The sequence below is a fragment of the Lolium rigidum genome, chromosome 5, assembly GCF_022539505.1.
Source record: "Lolium rigidum isolate FL_2022 chromosome 5, APGP_CSIRO_Lrig_0.1, whole genome shotgun sequence".
Taxonomy (NCBI): domain Eukaryota; kingdom Viridiplantae; phylum Streptophyta; class Magnoliopsida; order Poales; family Poaceae; genus Lolium; species Lolium rigidum.
Window position 1 is genome coordinate 68,358,099 of NC_061512.1, and position 14,194 is coordinate 68,372,292.

Here is a 14,194-nt window from a genome sequence, read left to right on the forward strand (position 1 = left end):
ACCAAGTCATTCACAAGTCATATTCACCTTCAAAATCTTTCAATAGAGTGACTCATCATTCCAAGGTTTTCAAAGTTATTTCATTTCACAAGTTCCCAACTAGAGTAGTCACTTTTAATCTTTAGCACTAGCAACTAGTTATGAGGGGTGCTAAGTAGCTTATAGCTTTTTAGGCTAAGTGTGATGCTCTTGTACTAATCCAATACTAACCAAGTGAATCATGAATCAAAAAGTACTTTGATAAAACAAAAGTAAATAAATCTTGTAAAGTAAAACTGGGAAATAGGATCATAAGCATAAAGTAAATGGGGTAATGCCTTGCTCATGGTGAGCTTTGCACTTTGCAAGAGTATTATCTTGCCTTGGTTGAGGTGGTGGTCAAAGTTCTCTTCTCCTCCCTCTTGGTAGAAGACCTCCTCCTCCTGATAGTCTCCGGTACTAGCGTCTAAAATACGAATACGGGGTACACAATCATCATACCAAACTTATTTACTAAACTAAGCACACACATGATTCACACAACTTAAACTAGCATCACACATTACTATTAAGTTGGTGGATGTGTTTTTTTCTTATTGAAGAAAAATAATTTCCTCTCATACTAACTTAGGTGTTACTTTTAATTACTTAGAGAAATCATTTCCTCTCATTATCTTATTAAGATTTAATTTCTCTTATGAATAATATATGACCTAGGTTGACCAAAGTCAACCTCTTCATACTTATCATTTGAGAAAATAATTTAAATGAGGTTCCATACCTCATGCAATTTAATACTAATATGGTAGTGATTTAATGTCACCAATTAACTCAATATGAGGTTATATAGACCATGGTCACTATCTCATGTTGAATTACTTGAGAACAAGATTTAAATGAGAGGAAAACCTCTCATATGATTTAACACATAGGTGTAACTAATTTAAAAACTACTATTGAGGTGATTTAATATTCTCAAATAACCAGGGATGATCCCATGTTGACCAAGGTCAACACTTCACACTTATTATTTGAGAAACATGATTTAAATGAGATTCATCATCTCATGTGATTTAAATAACTAGTACAATTTAAATACTATGTTGATTTAAATTCTACAATTGAGCAAGTATGAGCCTAAGCAATTAAAGGTCAACACATTACTTCATATCACTTGTTAGAATGATTTAAATGAGGTGCTACACCTCATAGATTTAGATTTAGTTTAAATGGGCTAGTATTGACTACATAGCCAATATTCTGCTTCTAGCCCATGATCATATACAGAACATATATCATATTTTTACATAATAAATTAGAGTTTGTTAAATTTGAATTATTGCAATTGGATTCACTTCAAAATTCAAATTGGTTGATTTTTAAGATTTATTTGAATACTGAAAAGTATCTGTTTTGTTATTTTTGCTATTCAAAAACTACACAAGGTATGGGGTTGAATCCAGTGAGGTTAGCTAGATAATTTCATAAGCTTTTTATAGCATTTTGAATCACCAGATTTGGATTTGTAGATTTAAATCTATTCAATTTCTAGCACTGCATCAGTATTGAGAATTTGCTGAAACAATTTATTTGAATTAAATTTAACTGGGCTTAGGCGGGAAACATTTGGGCCGAAACGGTTTGAATGGGGGAAACAGGCCCAGTAACGGTTCGGGCCAGCTGACAGGGGGTCCCACACGTCAGTGGCTTTAACTCACCGAAACGGTACCTGGCAATGTCGTCCGTTAGATTAGATCGTGGATCGACGGCTGAGGGTCGTCGTCACCGTCGTCGAGAGGGGAGTGCTGGAGCGGCGGCGGTAGGGGGTCGACGGCGTGAGGAAGCTCCGGCGAGGGGCGACGCAGGTGCTAGACGATGTTGTCGACGACGAGGAACCGCCTGGTAGCCGTGGGAGGAGCGGAGGTGGTCGAGATCAACGGCGGTGAGGAGCTACGGTGGCGGTGATCGACGATGCAATTGGCGCTACTCCGGCCAAATTGGGAAGGGGGAGGTGGTCGAGAATGCTCAGAGGAGGGAGGTGAGGCGATTGGTGTGAGGAACTCGTGCTGGGACTGCCTCTATTTATAGGTGAGGTGGTGACCGGCGGGTGCTGTGAGAGGTCATCGACGGCGAGGGCGCTCCAGGGCGCGAAGGGGCAAGCTAGGGGGTGCGCTAGGTAGCTGCGATCATGGCGAGGACGATGCGCGTGAAGGGGCAGCGAGGGGAGGACGATGGCAGGCTGGCGTCGTTCGAGTGCTCGCGGTACGGGCGCGGCAGAAGTTTGATAATGGCGACGGCGACTGGTCCTCCGCTGGCTAGTGAGCATGTCTAGCGGGTAGATGTAGGGGTGGTGAGCATGCGTGCAAAGGGAGAGAGGGAGAGGAGGTCGAGCGAGTCCAGGCGAGGAGGTGTACTGGCGGGTCCAGTGTTATGCTCATGTGCGCGCTGGCGTGTACTGGCGCGGTGATCACGACGCATCCCGGGCGTTGTCGTGCATGGTTTGGAGGGGCATCGTGTCTAGCATGTCCAGTACTTCCTGGTGAGTCTAGCTGACAAGGTTTGATGAATCAGAGAGAGGGGTTGAGGTAGGGTGGCATGGTGGCCGGCATGAGTGCTTGGCATGGTGAGTTCTTGATCATTGCTTCGACTTTAGTAGGGCTGCAGGTCATAGGATGATGCAGGAAGGGTACAGGGAGGTTGATGATCACCTGGTTAAAGTGGTTTAGGCTTTGGACCAGAGGTTAAAAGGGTGTGTTGCAAATCTGAAACTATGCCTGCAAGGTGTTTGCATAAATGGCCGCATGAAAATTCTTTTTAAATTTTGAAATTCTTTTTGGTGCACTTCATTCATATAATTAAAGAGAAAGAATGGTGGTGGTGGTGGTGGATTTGGTTAAGGTTTGTGAGATTTCAAAATGGGGTTGATCTTCACATAGTTTCAAAGTCTTCACTTGTCACCTCTCTACTGGTCAACCTGGTCAACATCAGTACTAATGGTCAACATGAAAGTTGTTCACCATTACTTGGTCTTGGATGACATGGCAATGGTTGACCAAGTTTGGTTGCAGAAACAAAAGGTAGGTGGGTGCAAAGTGGGGAAGAAATTATAAATGTGACATATGACCATTATCATATGTGTGATAGTTTGGAGTTTTGCTTTGATTTGATTTTGGTTTCTTTGATGCAAGTGTGTTTGTTTATCATATATAAGGGTTTTACAAACCATAGATCAAGCAATGGTGGCCTTTGATGAAGATTTGCAAAATTGGCATTATGTGTATGTGAGTGAAAATTTGGATTATCTCACAATTTGATTTCTCTTCATTTTGATTTGAATTTTCTTGACTCTAAGGTGATTCTTATTAGTTTAGAAACATTTTTCAACCATTGAAACCAATTCAAATGGTCTTGCTCAAAGATTTGCAAAAATGGCCATAACACATAAGAGATGATGTGTCAAATTTTATTATTTTTGTAAATTGTTCCCCTTGCTTTGCTTGGGCATGGGTTAGGGTTAATTTAGCATTAGATTAGGTTTAGAGAAGGTTTCCCATCATTTGGTCAAGGTTTAAAGTCATAGGGCAAAATTTGGGTGAAATGGCTATGTGTCACATATGCCTCTATGCATATGTTGCATTTGAATTTTATTTTGACTTGGCTTGACCCAATTAGTGTGGTTGAGGGTTGAAATGGTATATAGGGGTGATCCAACCATTCACAACAAGTCCTAGGGTCAAACTTCTCAAATTCACAAATTTTCTATTTTACTCACATATGCCTCTATGGCATTTTTAGTTTCTTTTTATTTTATTTGGAAACAACTTGAATTAGATTTGATAAGTACTAGGTAGGTGTGTGAAGGTTTTCCAAACCTATAAACAAAGTGGAAAGTTCTAGGGTAAAGATTTATAATTATATCCATAGGCATATATGCCTTTTTCTTATTTAACTACCTTTTATTTTATTTTAACTAAGATGATGAAAAGAGGGGTGGGGTTTAGGGTTTAAGATTATTTCAAACTACTTTAACAAGCAAACATGGCAATAGCACAAGAATTAAGCAAGATCACTATGCCTCAAACTTAATTTAATAAAAGTTTTCGTTGGTTCCAAAATTTGGAACTAGGGAAATTCATTTGTTTTGTTTTGAATTTTTGGGATGTTACAGAACTTTATACTGCCTAAGTCATATTACTTATGTACGTATCATCAGGTATCAAGAGGAGACGAGCATCGCACGAGGAGAGGAGCAGCTGGACATGAAGACGGACGTCAAGATGGACGTGAAGCTGGACATGGAGCTGGACATGAAGATATCTCATGGACGCGCGAGGGAGGAGCGGGAGGAATGCGCGAGAGGAGAAGACGACGTCCAGGCCGGTCCAGCACCCGGTCCGACCGGACCCCTGACCGGCCAGCCCGGTCACAGGCCCGGTCGCCAACCGGCCGCCAACCGGATACGAAGCATCGTACCGGGCAACAACCGGAAAGTTGCGAAGTTTCCGGTTGCCGCCCGGTTGACCGGACCACAGACCGGCCCGCCCGGTCCACAGCCCGGTTGACCGGACTCCAGACCGGACCAGTCCGAGTCTGTCTCGACCGGATCTATTCCGGGTCGGTTATTCTTGTATCTTTTCGACCGTAACTCGTCCCGGACACCTATATAAGTGCCCCGGACGCCCCCCTAGCTGCTTTAGACCACGTTTAAGATAAACCCTAGTTCTTAGTTGTTTGCTCTAGCAAAACTATTGAATCCCTACACCATATTGCTTGATATTGTGTAGATCCTGAAAAAAGTCTTGTGTGATCTGCTGTTCCATTGGGAATTAGACGGTTGCAACTTACCGCTTCGTGGTCGGCGGCTACGTGCGCAAGTGTGTGGAGTTGCGAATATCTTGCAGGGTTGAGAGCTGTTGCATTGGCGACAGGGACCAATCGAGAGATCTCGTTGCGTCATACAAGTTATCATCCACTTCATCGTCGTGTTTCTCCGCTACCATCACCCCGTGATCATCATCACCACCGTTGCTTACTGAGAAGATCGGGCCACCCCTTATCATCTTGGTATCAGATTTCCAGTTTTCCTCGGTAAGCCATCTACAATCCACCCCATAGTTGAGTTGTGAGTGTTTTCCTATCCAGAAAAAGCCATAAAAAATTAGGGTTAGGGTTTGCCATAGCCTTAGATTGCACTAATTTCGAGTTTTAGTTGCTTTTCGTAGTTGCTTTTGCGTATCTTTTTCTTTCCATCTAGTATTGTTAGGGTTTGTGTTTTCTCTATCATCTAGTTTATCATAGTGAGTCAGTTTTGTTACTCCGAGTCCACATAGCGTACAGTGTGCTTGTTCCCAACCATAGACACAGCCTTTCGATATAAAGTGACTAGGAACTTCCCCAGAAGAGGCTAGTTTTACCGCTCGACAGGCTGCTCGTTAGGTTATCGGTGCTTTGCATTTTTCTGTTGGCCGTGTTATCAAGGAGTTGAGTCCAAAAAAAGGAGAAAATTGAAAAGAAGCAAAAAAGAGCTACATAGCTGCGTGTGTTCTACAAAAAGAAAAATCCAAAAATAAAAGTGCTGTGCTAGTTGAGTCAAGTGAAGGCCTAAGTTTACTTTACTGCACCCGTAGTTGAGCAATCTTGTGCCTGTCTCGTTGAGCTTTGCTAGCGTCTCTCTTGTGCATTGCAACCTTTCCCACATATAGTTGCATTGCCCCATTATATCGCCTTGTGTGAGTATCATTGGTTGTCTACGGTCAGCGCTAGAGCTTGTTATTGGTGCAAATAGGTAGCCTACCTACAGCCCCACATATACCCCGCTTTGTCGTGTGATTTGTTCTTATACCCTTGATATTCGCTTCGCTACATCCGTGCACTAGTTGTTACTACAAGTGGTAAGCAACACTAATTTACTTTGGAACGGTAAGATCTCCTTTTCTTATCAGCTTTGAGTGAGTTGTGAGAGTACCACCATATATTTTTGATTTAGTGCACTAATCTACTAACGATGTCTGCTAGTGATCATAAAATTGTTAACCAGGAAAACAAGAGTGCTGCAGATATCATCACATGGAGGGAGTATGAGGCTCTTTGTAATGAGATGCGACGTGAATTTCGCGATCAGGACGAGGTGCTTAATGGGAAGATTGATGAGATTTCCCAAAAGCTGGATGCTACTCATGTGACCGTCACTACCATGCAAGATCAAATGACGGATGTACAACGTAATCTTGCTGATTTGCGCTTAGCTGTTGAGAATTTGACTGCGCAACAACAACAAGAAGATGACGAAGATCCTGAGCTTCACGATGACGCACACAATGCTCGTGATGCGCCACGTGGTAATCGTCCTCGCGGTTGGGCTCCACTTGGCCGCAATGGTCGTGGACAAGATGAGGAAGATGGCTTGGGTAAGCCCAAGTTTTCTATACCCAAGTTTGAAGGAGGAGCTGATGTTGAAGAATACCTCACTTGGGAGCTCAAGATTGAGAAGTTGTGGAGCTTACATCCACATTATACTGAAGACCGGAAGATCAAGCTTGCTTCTTCCGAGTTTGATGGCTACGCTTTGCGTTGGTGGGATGCTTTTGTTCGTAACAGAGATGAGGATGGTGAGCAGCCTATACGCACATGGCGTGCCATGAAGGAGGCAATGACTTCTCGCTTTGTGCCTACAAATTACTTGCGGAATATATATGATAAGCTGACTCTATTGAGACAAGGTGTGAAGACTGTGGATGAATACTACATGGAGATGGAGATGCTTATGCAGCGTGGCCGTGTTCGTGAGTCTCTTGAGATGACAATGCAGCGTTTCCTCAACGGTTTGAAGTATGATATCAAAGGCATTGTTCGTCACTACAGCTACACCAATATGAATCAATTGTTACATCATGCAAGAGAAGCTGAATCACAGTTGGCTGACGAAGCAAAGGTCAAAGGTCGGGCTACAGGAGGTGGGCGTTTCACACCCCGCACGGCACCATCTTCGGCGCCGGCGCCTTCGACGCGCTCCGCACCTTACTCTACTCCGCCTAGTAAACCGGTCTCCAATGTGTCTAACACAAAGAAGTCTGAATCTGCTGCAAGTACGAGTGACTCTAATGTGTCTACTGCGCGTAACCGTGATATGGTTTGTCATACATGTGGTGGCAGGAGTCACTTCAAGAGAGATTGTCCTAACCGCAAAGTCATGGTTATCAATGAGGACAATGAATACGAGACTGGAGATGATGTTGATCCTAATGCTCCAGAAGATGATGACTATGACACTGCTGGTGAAGATGCATATCCGTCTGATGCTCGCACCATTGTTGTGTCGCAGCGTGCTCTTAATGTGTTGCCTAGTGCATCTACTCAGCGCTGCAATTTTTTCCAAACAAAGGCTTTAGTTGGTCCTGACAAGGCTTGCAAGGTCATTATTGATGGCGGGAGTTGACGCAATTTAGCAAGCAAGACGTTATGTACCAAGCTGAAGTTGAAGTATCTACCGCACCCGCATCCATACTATATTCAGTGGTTGAGCGACAATGGTGAGATGAAGGTCAACCACATGGTGCGTGTTGAGTTTGCTATTGGACCGTATAAGGATTGCATTGATTTTGATGTGGTTCCTATGACGGTGTGTCACCTACTGTTGGGACGGCCTTGGCTCTATGACCGTTCTGTGCAACACAATGGCCGTGCTAATACATATCACTTGGAGTTCAAGGGCAAGAAAATTAATTTACAGCCTATGACGCCACAGCAAATTGTCAATGAGTCTCGTCAGAAAGTTGAAGTCAACTTGGAGGATGCTTCATTAGATAGGCGAGGGAATTGTAATGTTGTGAGTGATATAACGAAAAGTGAGAGAGTGAATTTCTTAGTCTCATTAGCCACCAAAGAAGACATGAGAGAATTTAGTGAGGATCCTACAGCCATGCCTCTTGTGCTCTTGTACAGGGGTACGGTTTTGGTTTCTAACGACATGACCCCTCTTCCTATTGGTGTTTCTAATGTTTTGCAGGAATTTGGCGACGTGTTTCCGGACGAGGTACCCGCAGGACTTCCACCATTGCGAGGTATTGAGCATCAAATCGACTTGATTCCCGGAGCTTCGCTACCCAATCGGGCACCATATAGAACGAACCCCGAAGAGACGAAGGAGATACAGAAGCAAGTACAAGCGCTACTCGACAAAGGTTATATCCACATAAGCCTTAGTCCTTGTGCTGTTCCTGTTATTCTTGTTCCTAAGAAAGATGGTACATGGCGTATGTGCGTAGATTGTAGAGCGATAAACAACATTACTATTCGATATCGTCATCCTATTCCCCGCTTAGAGGATATGCTAGATGAATTGAGTGGTGCTGCTGTTTTCACTAAAATTGATTTGCGTAGAGGTTATCATCAAATTAGGATGAAAGAAGGGGATGAGTGGAAAACCGCCTTTAAAACAAAATTTGGTTTATATGAGTGGTTAGTAATGTCTTTTGGTTTAACTAATGCACCTAGCACTTTCATGAGACTGATGAACCATGTTTTGCGTGATTTTATTGGCAAGTTTGTGGTTGTGTATTTTGATGACATATTAATCTACAGCCGCAATGAATCTGATCATATTATACATATTCGACATGTTTTGCAAGTGTTGCGTGATAGTAAACTCTATGGTAATCTTCAGAAGTGCACATTTTGCAAAGATAAGGTCATATTTCTGGGTTATGTTGTCTCTAAGCATGGAGTAGAAGTAGATGTGTCTAAAATTGAAGCTATTCAAAATTGGCCTACTCCCATAAATGTGAGTCAAGTAAGAAGTTTTCATGGTCTAGCTGGGTTTTATCGCCGTTTTGTGCCCAATTTTTCTACTATTGCTGCACCTTTGAATGAATTGACTAAAAATGGTGTTGCATTTGAGTGGGGCGTTGCCCAAGATCATGCTTTTGATGAACTGAAACGATTGTTAACTTCTGCACCATTGCTTGCACTTCCTGATTTCAATAAGCAATTTGAGATTGAATGTGATGCTAGTGGTATTGGAATTGGTGGTGTCTTGATGCAAGAGGATCGTCCAATTGCATATTTTTCTGAGAAACTTTCTGGTGCTAAGTTGAACTATCCAATATATGATAAAGAATTGTATGCTTTAATTAGAGTTCTTGAGATTTGGCAATATTATTTGTGGCCAACAGAATTTATCATACATTCTGATCATGAAGCTTTGAAATATCTGAAAGCCCAATCTACTTTGCATAGGCGTCTTGCTAAGTGGGTTGAGTTCATTGAGTCTTTTCCATACATTATCTTTACTATTAAATTGCAATAGGTGGCTGCCTGGTGTCACAAACGGGCTAAAGATGTGTTTGTTCTAGACCCATCGCTCCGTGGAAATCCCACCTAGGCCCAGCTCATTATTAAAGCATAATACGGTTCGGAAAGCTCAATTGTTTCCGTACACGAAAAAAAAATCAAACTAGCGATCAGGGTGCCGGCCACCGCGGCACCACCGTACCTACCTAAGCAAACTGCAAGTCAATTACCCAAGCGCGCTTCGTGCAGATGTGATTCCGATCCATCGCACAAAAGTAATCTCTACTCTAACCGGACTGAGGTTTGAGCCGCCTCTACGTGAAAACTCTACAAGTTTGGCACTGTACTTTTTTTATTTGCGTGAGAAAGAAGAAATATGTTTTGCATGAAAGAAGGTAGGAGAAAAGGAGCAGAATTTATAATAAATCAGCGACATAATATGAAACAAATGGGCTATTTTATGTTATGTGTATAAGTACTTGTCTAAATATTTGTGTTCTAAATATGAAGACCCGGCCCTGCTCCTCCGTGATGCGCCGCCATTCGTCGGCCTTGTCCGCGTCGTGCTAGCTCGAGCGCGAGATGAGGCCGACTACCGTGTCGAGGTTGCGGTCCTCGACGAAGTCGCTCGGCGCGAGCCCCGTGTTCACGCCGAGCTACGGGAGGAGTCGCTCCAGCTCGGCATCGTCGAGGTAGTCGTCGGGCGCGAACTGCGGCTGTGGGAGGTGCGGCGTCTCGGCGTCTTCCTCCATCTTCACCACCGACGCCGTCGATGGGCACTGGCGGGAGCTCGACGACGAGGACACCGCGGAAGGGGAGGAGGTGCGGCGGCGGTAGCCGCCGCGCCTCCCGCTTGGCGAAGGTGGGCGGCGCCGCGACGCCGTAGTTGCCTTAGCGGTAGCTACCGCGGATGTGTGCCGCGTCGGACTTGATCTTCTCTGCCTTCATCTTCTCGCCGGCGGAACGAGCGGTGGAGCTCCCACCGCGCTCGGTGGAGCTTCCGCCGCAACCTATCTGGCTACCCCCGCGCCCGTTCCCTGCCACCATCGTTGCCGGCGGGAGGTGGGGATGCTCGATCTACACGCGGCCTGGTTGATTGATCGCAGGCGGGGCGACGATTTAACGTCGGCGGGAGGCGGAGGAGCGGATGGGGTTTGGCTCCCATCCGCCTCACCGACCGCTATATATGCGGGCTTTTCGGTGGTTTGGGTGCGGCCTGGATCCGTTTTCCAGGCCAGACCACCAATACAGGGTCTGATCTGGCCCAAAAAAGGGCCGAAACTCCAATATTAGCCCGAGGTTGCCTTTCCAGGCCGATATGGAGGGTCTTCTAGAGATGCTCTTACTCCATGCAGATATAAAAATACTATGTTCTAAACTTGATGGTAAAATTAATTACTCCTTCTGATCAATTTTATAATGTGTCACGGTTACAGTCGATTAATATTGATCGATTAATCTGATGAATGTAGTTAGAATCAACCATTAATTCTGATATACATTCTCAAAATATTATCAGCACTAGGCGCTTATTTCATTCATAAAATACATAGGAAAATTGTAAAAGAATCAATAACAAAGCACAAGGCCGAGCTGCAATACAAACAAAAAATTCGTAACTTCCTTACCCATATTAAAAGCAGGAGCCTGCTAGACAAGCCTCGAATCTTCTACCGAAACCCCGACTCAATTGCGTGTCCTTTTGCTCTACATGACGAACTGAAGCATCGACCATGCAAACATATTTTTAATGTTAAGTAAATAATTATTGCTTGTTCGCAGCAACGCGCGGGCACAATGCTAGTTAAGCATAAGAAGGGAAAAGATAATATTGTTGCTGATGCTCTATCTAGGAAGACTATGCTATTAACCCATCTTGATGTTAAAATTCCTGGATTAGAGGTGTTATGTGATTTATATGCGACCGATCATGATTTTGCTGAACCGTACCGCTTGTGTGTTATGTGTAAAGCATGTGAAAAGTATCACATACACGATGGGTTCTTGTTTAGAGCTAACAAACTATGTGTTCCAGAATCGTCCGTGCGTTTGCTCTTATTGCAGGAATCACATGCTCGGAGGTTTGATGGGTCATTTTGGGCGTGAGAAGACGCTACTCATGCTCGCTGATCACTTTTATTGGCCAAAGATGAGGCGGGACGTGGACAGGTACGTGAAGAGGTGCATTACTTGCAACAAGTCCAAGTCCAAGATGAAGCCTCACGGTTTGTATACTCCGTTACCGGCACCTACTACACCTTGGGAAGATATTAGTATGGATTTTGTGTTGGGTTTGCTGCGTACTAAAAGAGGCCATGATTCTATATTTGTGGTAGTGGACAATTTTTTTAAAATGTCACACTTTATTGCCTGCCACAAAAGCGACGATGCGTCGCATATTGCTAACCTGTTTTTCAGGGAGATTGTTCGACTACATGGAGTCCCGAAGACTATTGTTTCTGATCGTGATGTGAAGTTCATGAGCTACTTCGGAAGACACTTTGGGGAAAGCTAGAGACAAAGCTACTGTTCAGTACTACTTGTCATCCCCAAACCGATGGTCAAACCGAGGTGGTGAATCGAACCTTGTCACAACTCGCTGAGATCCATGATCAAGAAGAACTCGAAGGAGTGGGAAGAGTGTTTGCCGCATGTAGAGTTTGCTTACAACAGGGCGGTACATTCTACCACGGAGTTGTGTCCTTTTGAGGTGGTGTATGGTTTTAAACCCATTACTCCACTTGACTTGTTGCCTTTGCCCATACATGAGAGAGTTAATATGGAGGCATCCAAGAGGGCAGATTTTGTGCGTAAGATCCGTGTGAAGACTAAAGAGTTGATAGAGAAGAAAGGCAAGAGAAATGCTGCAAGGATGAACAAGAAGCGCAAAGAGATGTTGTTCAAGCCTGGTGATATGGTCTGGGTACATTTTCGCAAGGATAGGTTCCCGAAGCTGCGGAAGTCTAAGTTGAAGCCTCGTGGTGCTGGTCCCTACAAAGTGCTTGCCAAGTTCAATGATAATGCATACTCGATAGATCTTCCAGTTGATGAGTTTGGTGTCAGTAATTCTTTCAATGTTGCTGATTTGACACCATATGATGGAGAAGACCTTGGAGCGTCGGGGTCGACGCCTTTTGAAGGGGGGGGAGATGATGAGGACATCCCTACTACACCACCACCTCCATCATTGACAAATGAAGATGAACTCTGTTGTGAAGCTCAAATCCGATGAAGTTCGGATTGGACCAATTACAAGGGCTCGTGCGAAGCTACTTAAACAACAGGTGAACTTGTTTCTAAACGATACTTTGATTGATGAGAACTTTATACTGCCTAAGTCCTATTACTTATGTATCATCAGGTATCAAGAGGAGACGAGCATCGCACGAGGAGAGGAGCAGCTGGACATGAAGACGGACATCAAGATGGACGTGAAGCTGGACATGGAGCTGGACATGAAGATATCTCATGGACGCGCGAGGGAGGAGCGGGAGGAATGCGCGAGAGGAGAAGACGACGTCCAGGCCGGTCCGAGCACCCGGTCCGACCGGACCCCTGACCGGCCAGCCCGGTCACAGGCCCGGTTGAACGGTCGCCAACCGGCCGCCAACCGGATACGAAGCATCGTACCGGGCAACAACCGGAAAGTTGCAAAGTTTCCGATTGCCGCCCGGTTGACCGGACCACAGACCGGCCCGCCCGGTCCACAGCCCGGTTGACCGGACTCCAGACCGGACCAGTCCGAGTCTGTCTCGACCAGATCTATTCTGGGTCGGTTATTCTTGTATCTTTTCGACCAGAACTCGTCCCGGACACCTATATAAGTGCCCCGGACGCCCCCCTAGCTGCTTTAGACCATGTTTAAGATAAACCCTAGTTCTTAGTTGTTTGCTCTAGCAAAACTATTGAATCCCTACACCATATTGCTTGATATTGTGTAGATCCTGAAAAAAGTCTTGTGTGATCTGCTGTTCCATTGGGAATTAGACGGTTGCAACTTACCGCTTTATGGTCGGCGGCTACGTGCGCAAGTGTGTGGAATTGCGAATATCTTGCAGGGTTGAGAGCTGTTGCATTGGCGACAGGGACCAATCGAGAGATCTCGTTGCGTCATACAAGTTATCATCCACTTCATCGTCGTGTTTCTCCGCTGCCATCACCGTTTACTTACTGTTCTGTTGCATGTTTACTCGCTGCCATATTTTATTCAGATTGCTATTACCACTCATATACATCCATACTACTTGTATTTCACTATCTCTTTGCTGAACTAGTGCACCTATACATCTGACAAGTGTATTAGGTGTGTTGAGGACACAAGAGACTTCTTGTATCGTGATTGCAGGGTTGCTTAAGAGGGATATCTTTGACCTCTTCCTCCCTGAGTTCGATAAACCTTGGGTGATCCACTTAAGGGAAACTTGCTGCTGTTCTACAAACCTCTGCTCTTGGAGGCCCAACACTGTGTACAAGAATAGAAGCACCCGTAGACATCAAGCACTTTACTGGCGCCGTTGCCGGGGAGGAAAGGTAAAAGGCACTCATACTCCGGTCCCAGGTAACTAAGTACTTTTCTGGCGCCATTGTGTGTGTGCTCGAAGCTATTTCCTTTAGATCCTGCAGTTGCATCTTTTTGTTTCTTGTTAAACACTAGTAAGGCATAATGGAAAACATCTATGAGCTTTTTGTACTATTTCCTGAGTCAAGACATGAATGGTTTAATGCGAAAATTAAAAAACCTATGGAATCTTATTTGCATGCTGGTAGTAATATTAGTATGAACGCTTTGAACACCATTGTTGATAATGATATAGAAAGTTCTAAGCTTGGGGAAGCTGGTTTTGATGAGCATGATCTTTTTAGTCCCCCAAGCATTGAGGAGAAAATTTTCTTTGATGATACTTTGCCTCCTATTTATGATGATTAT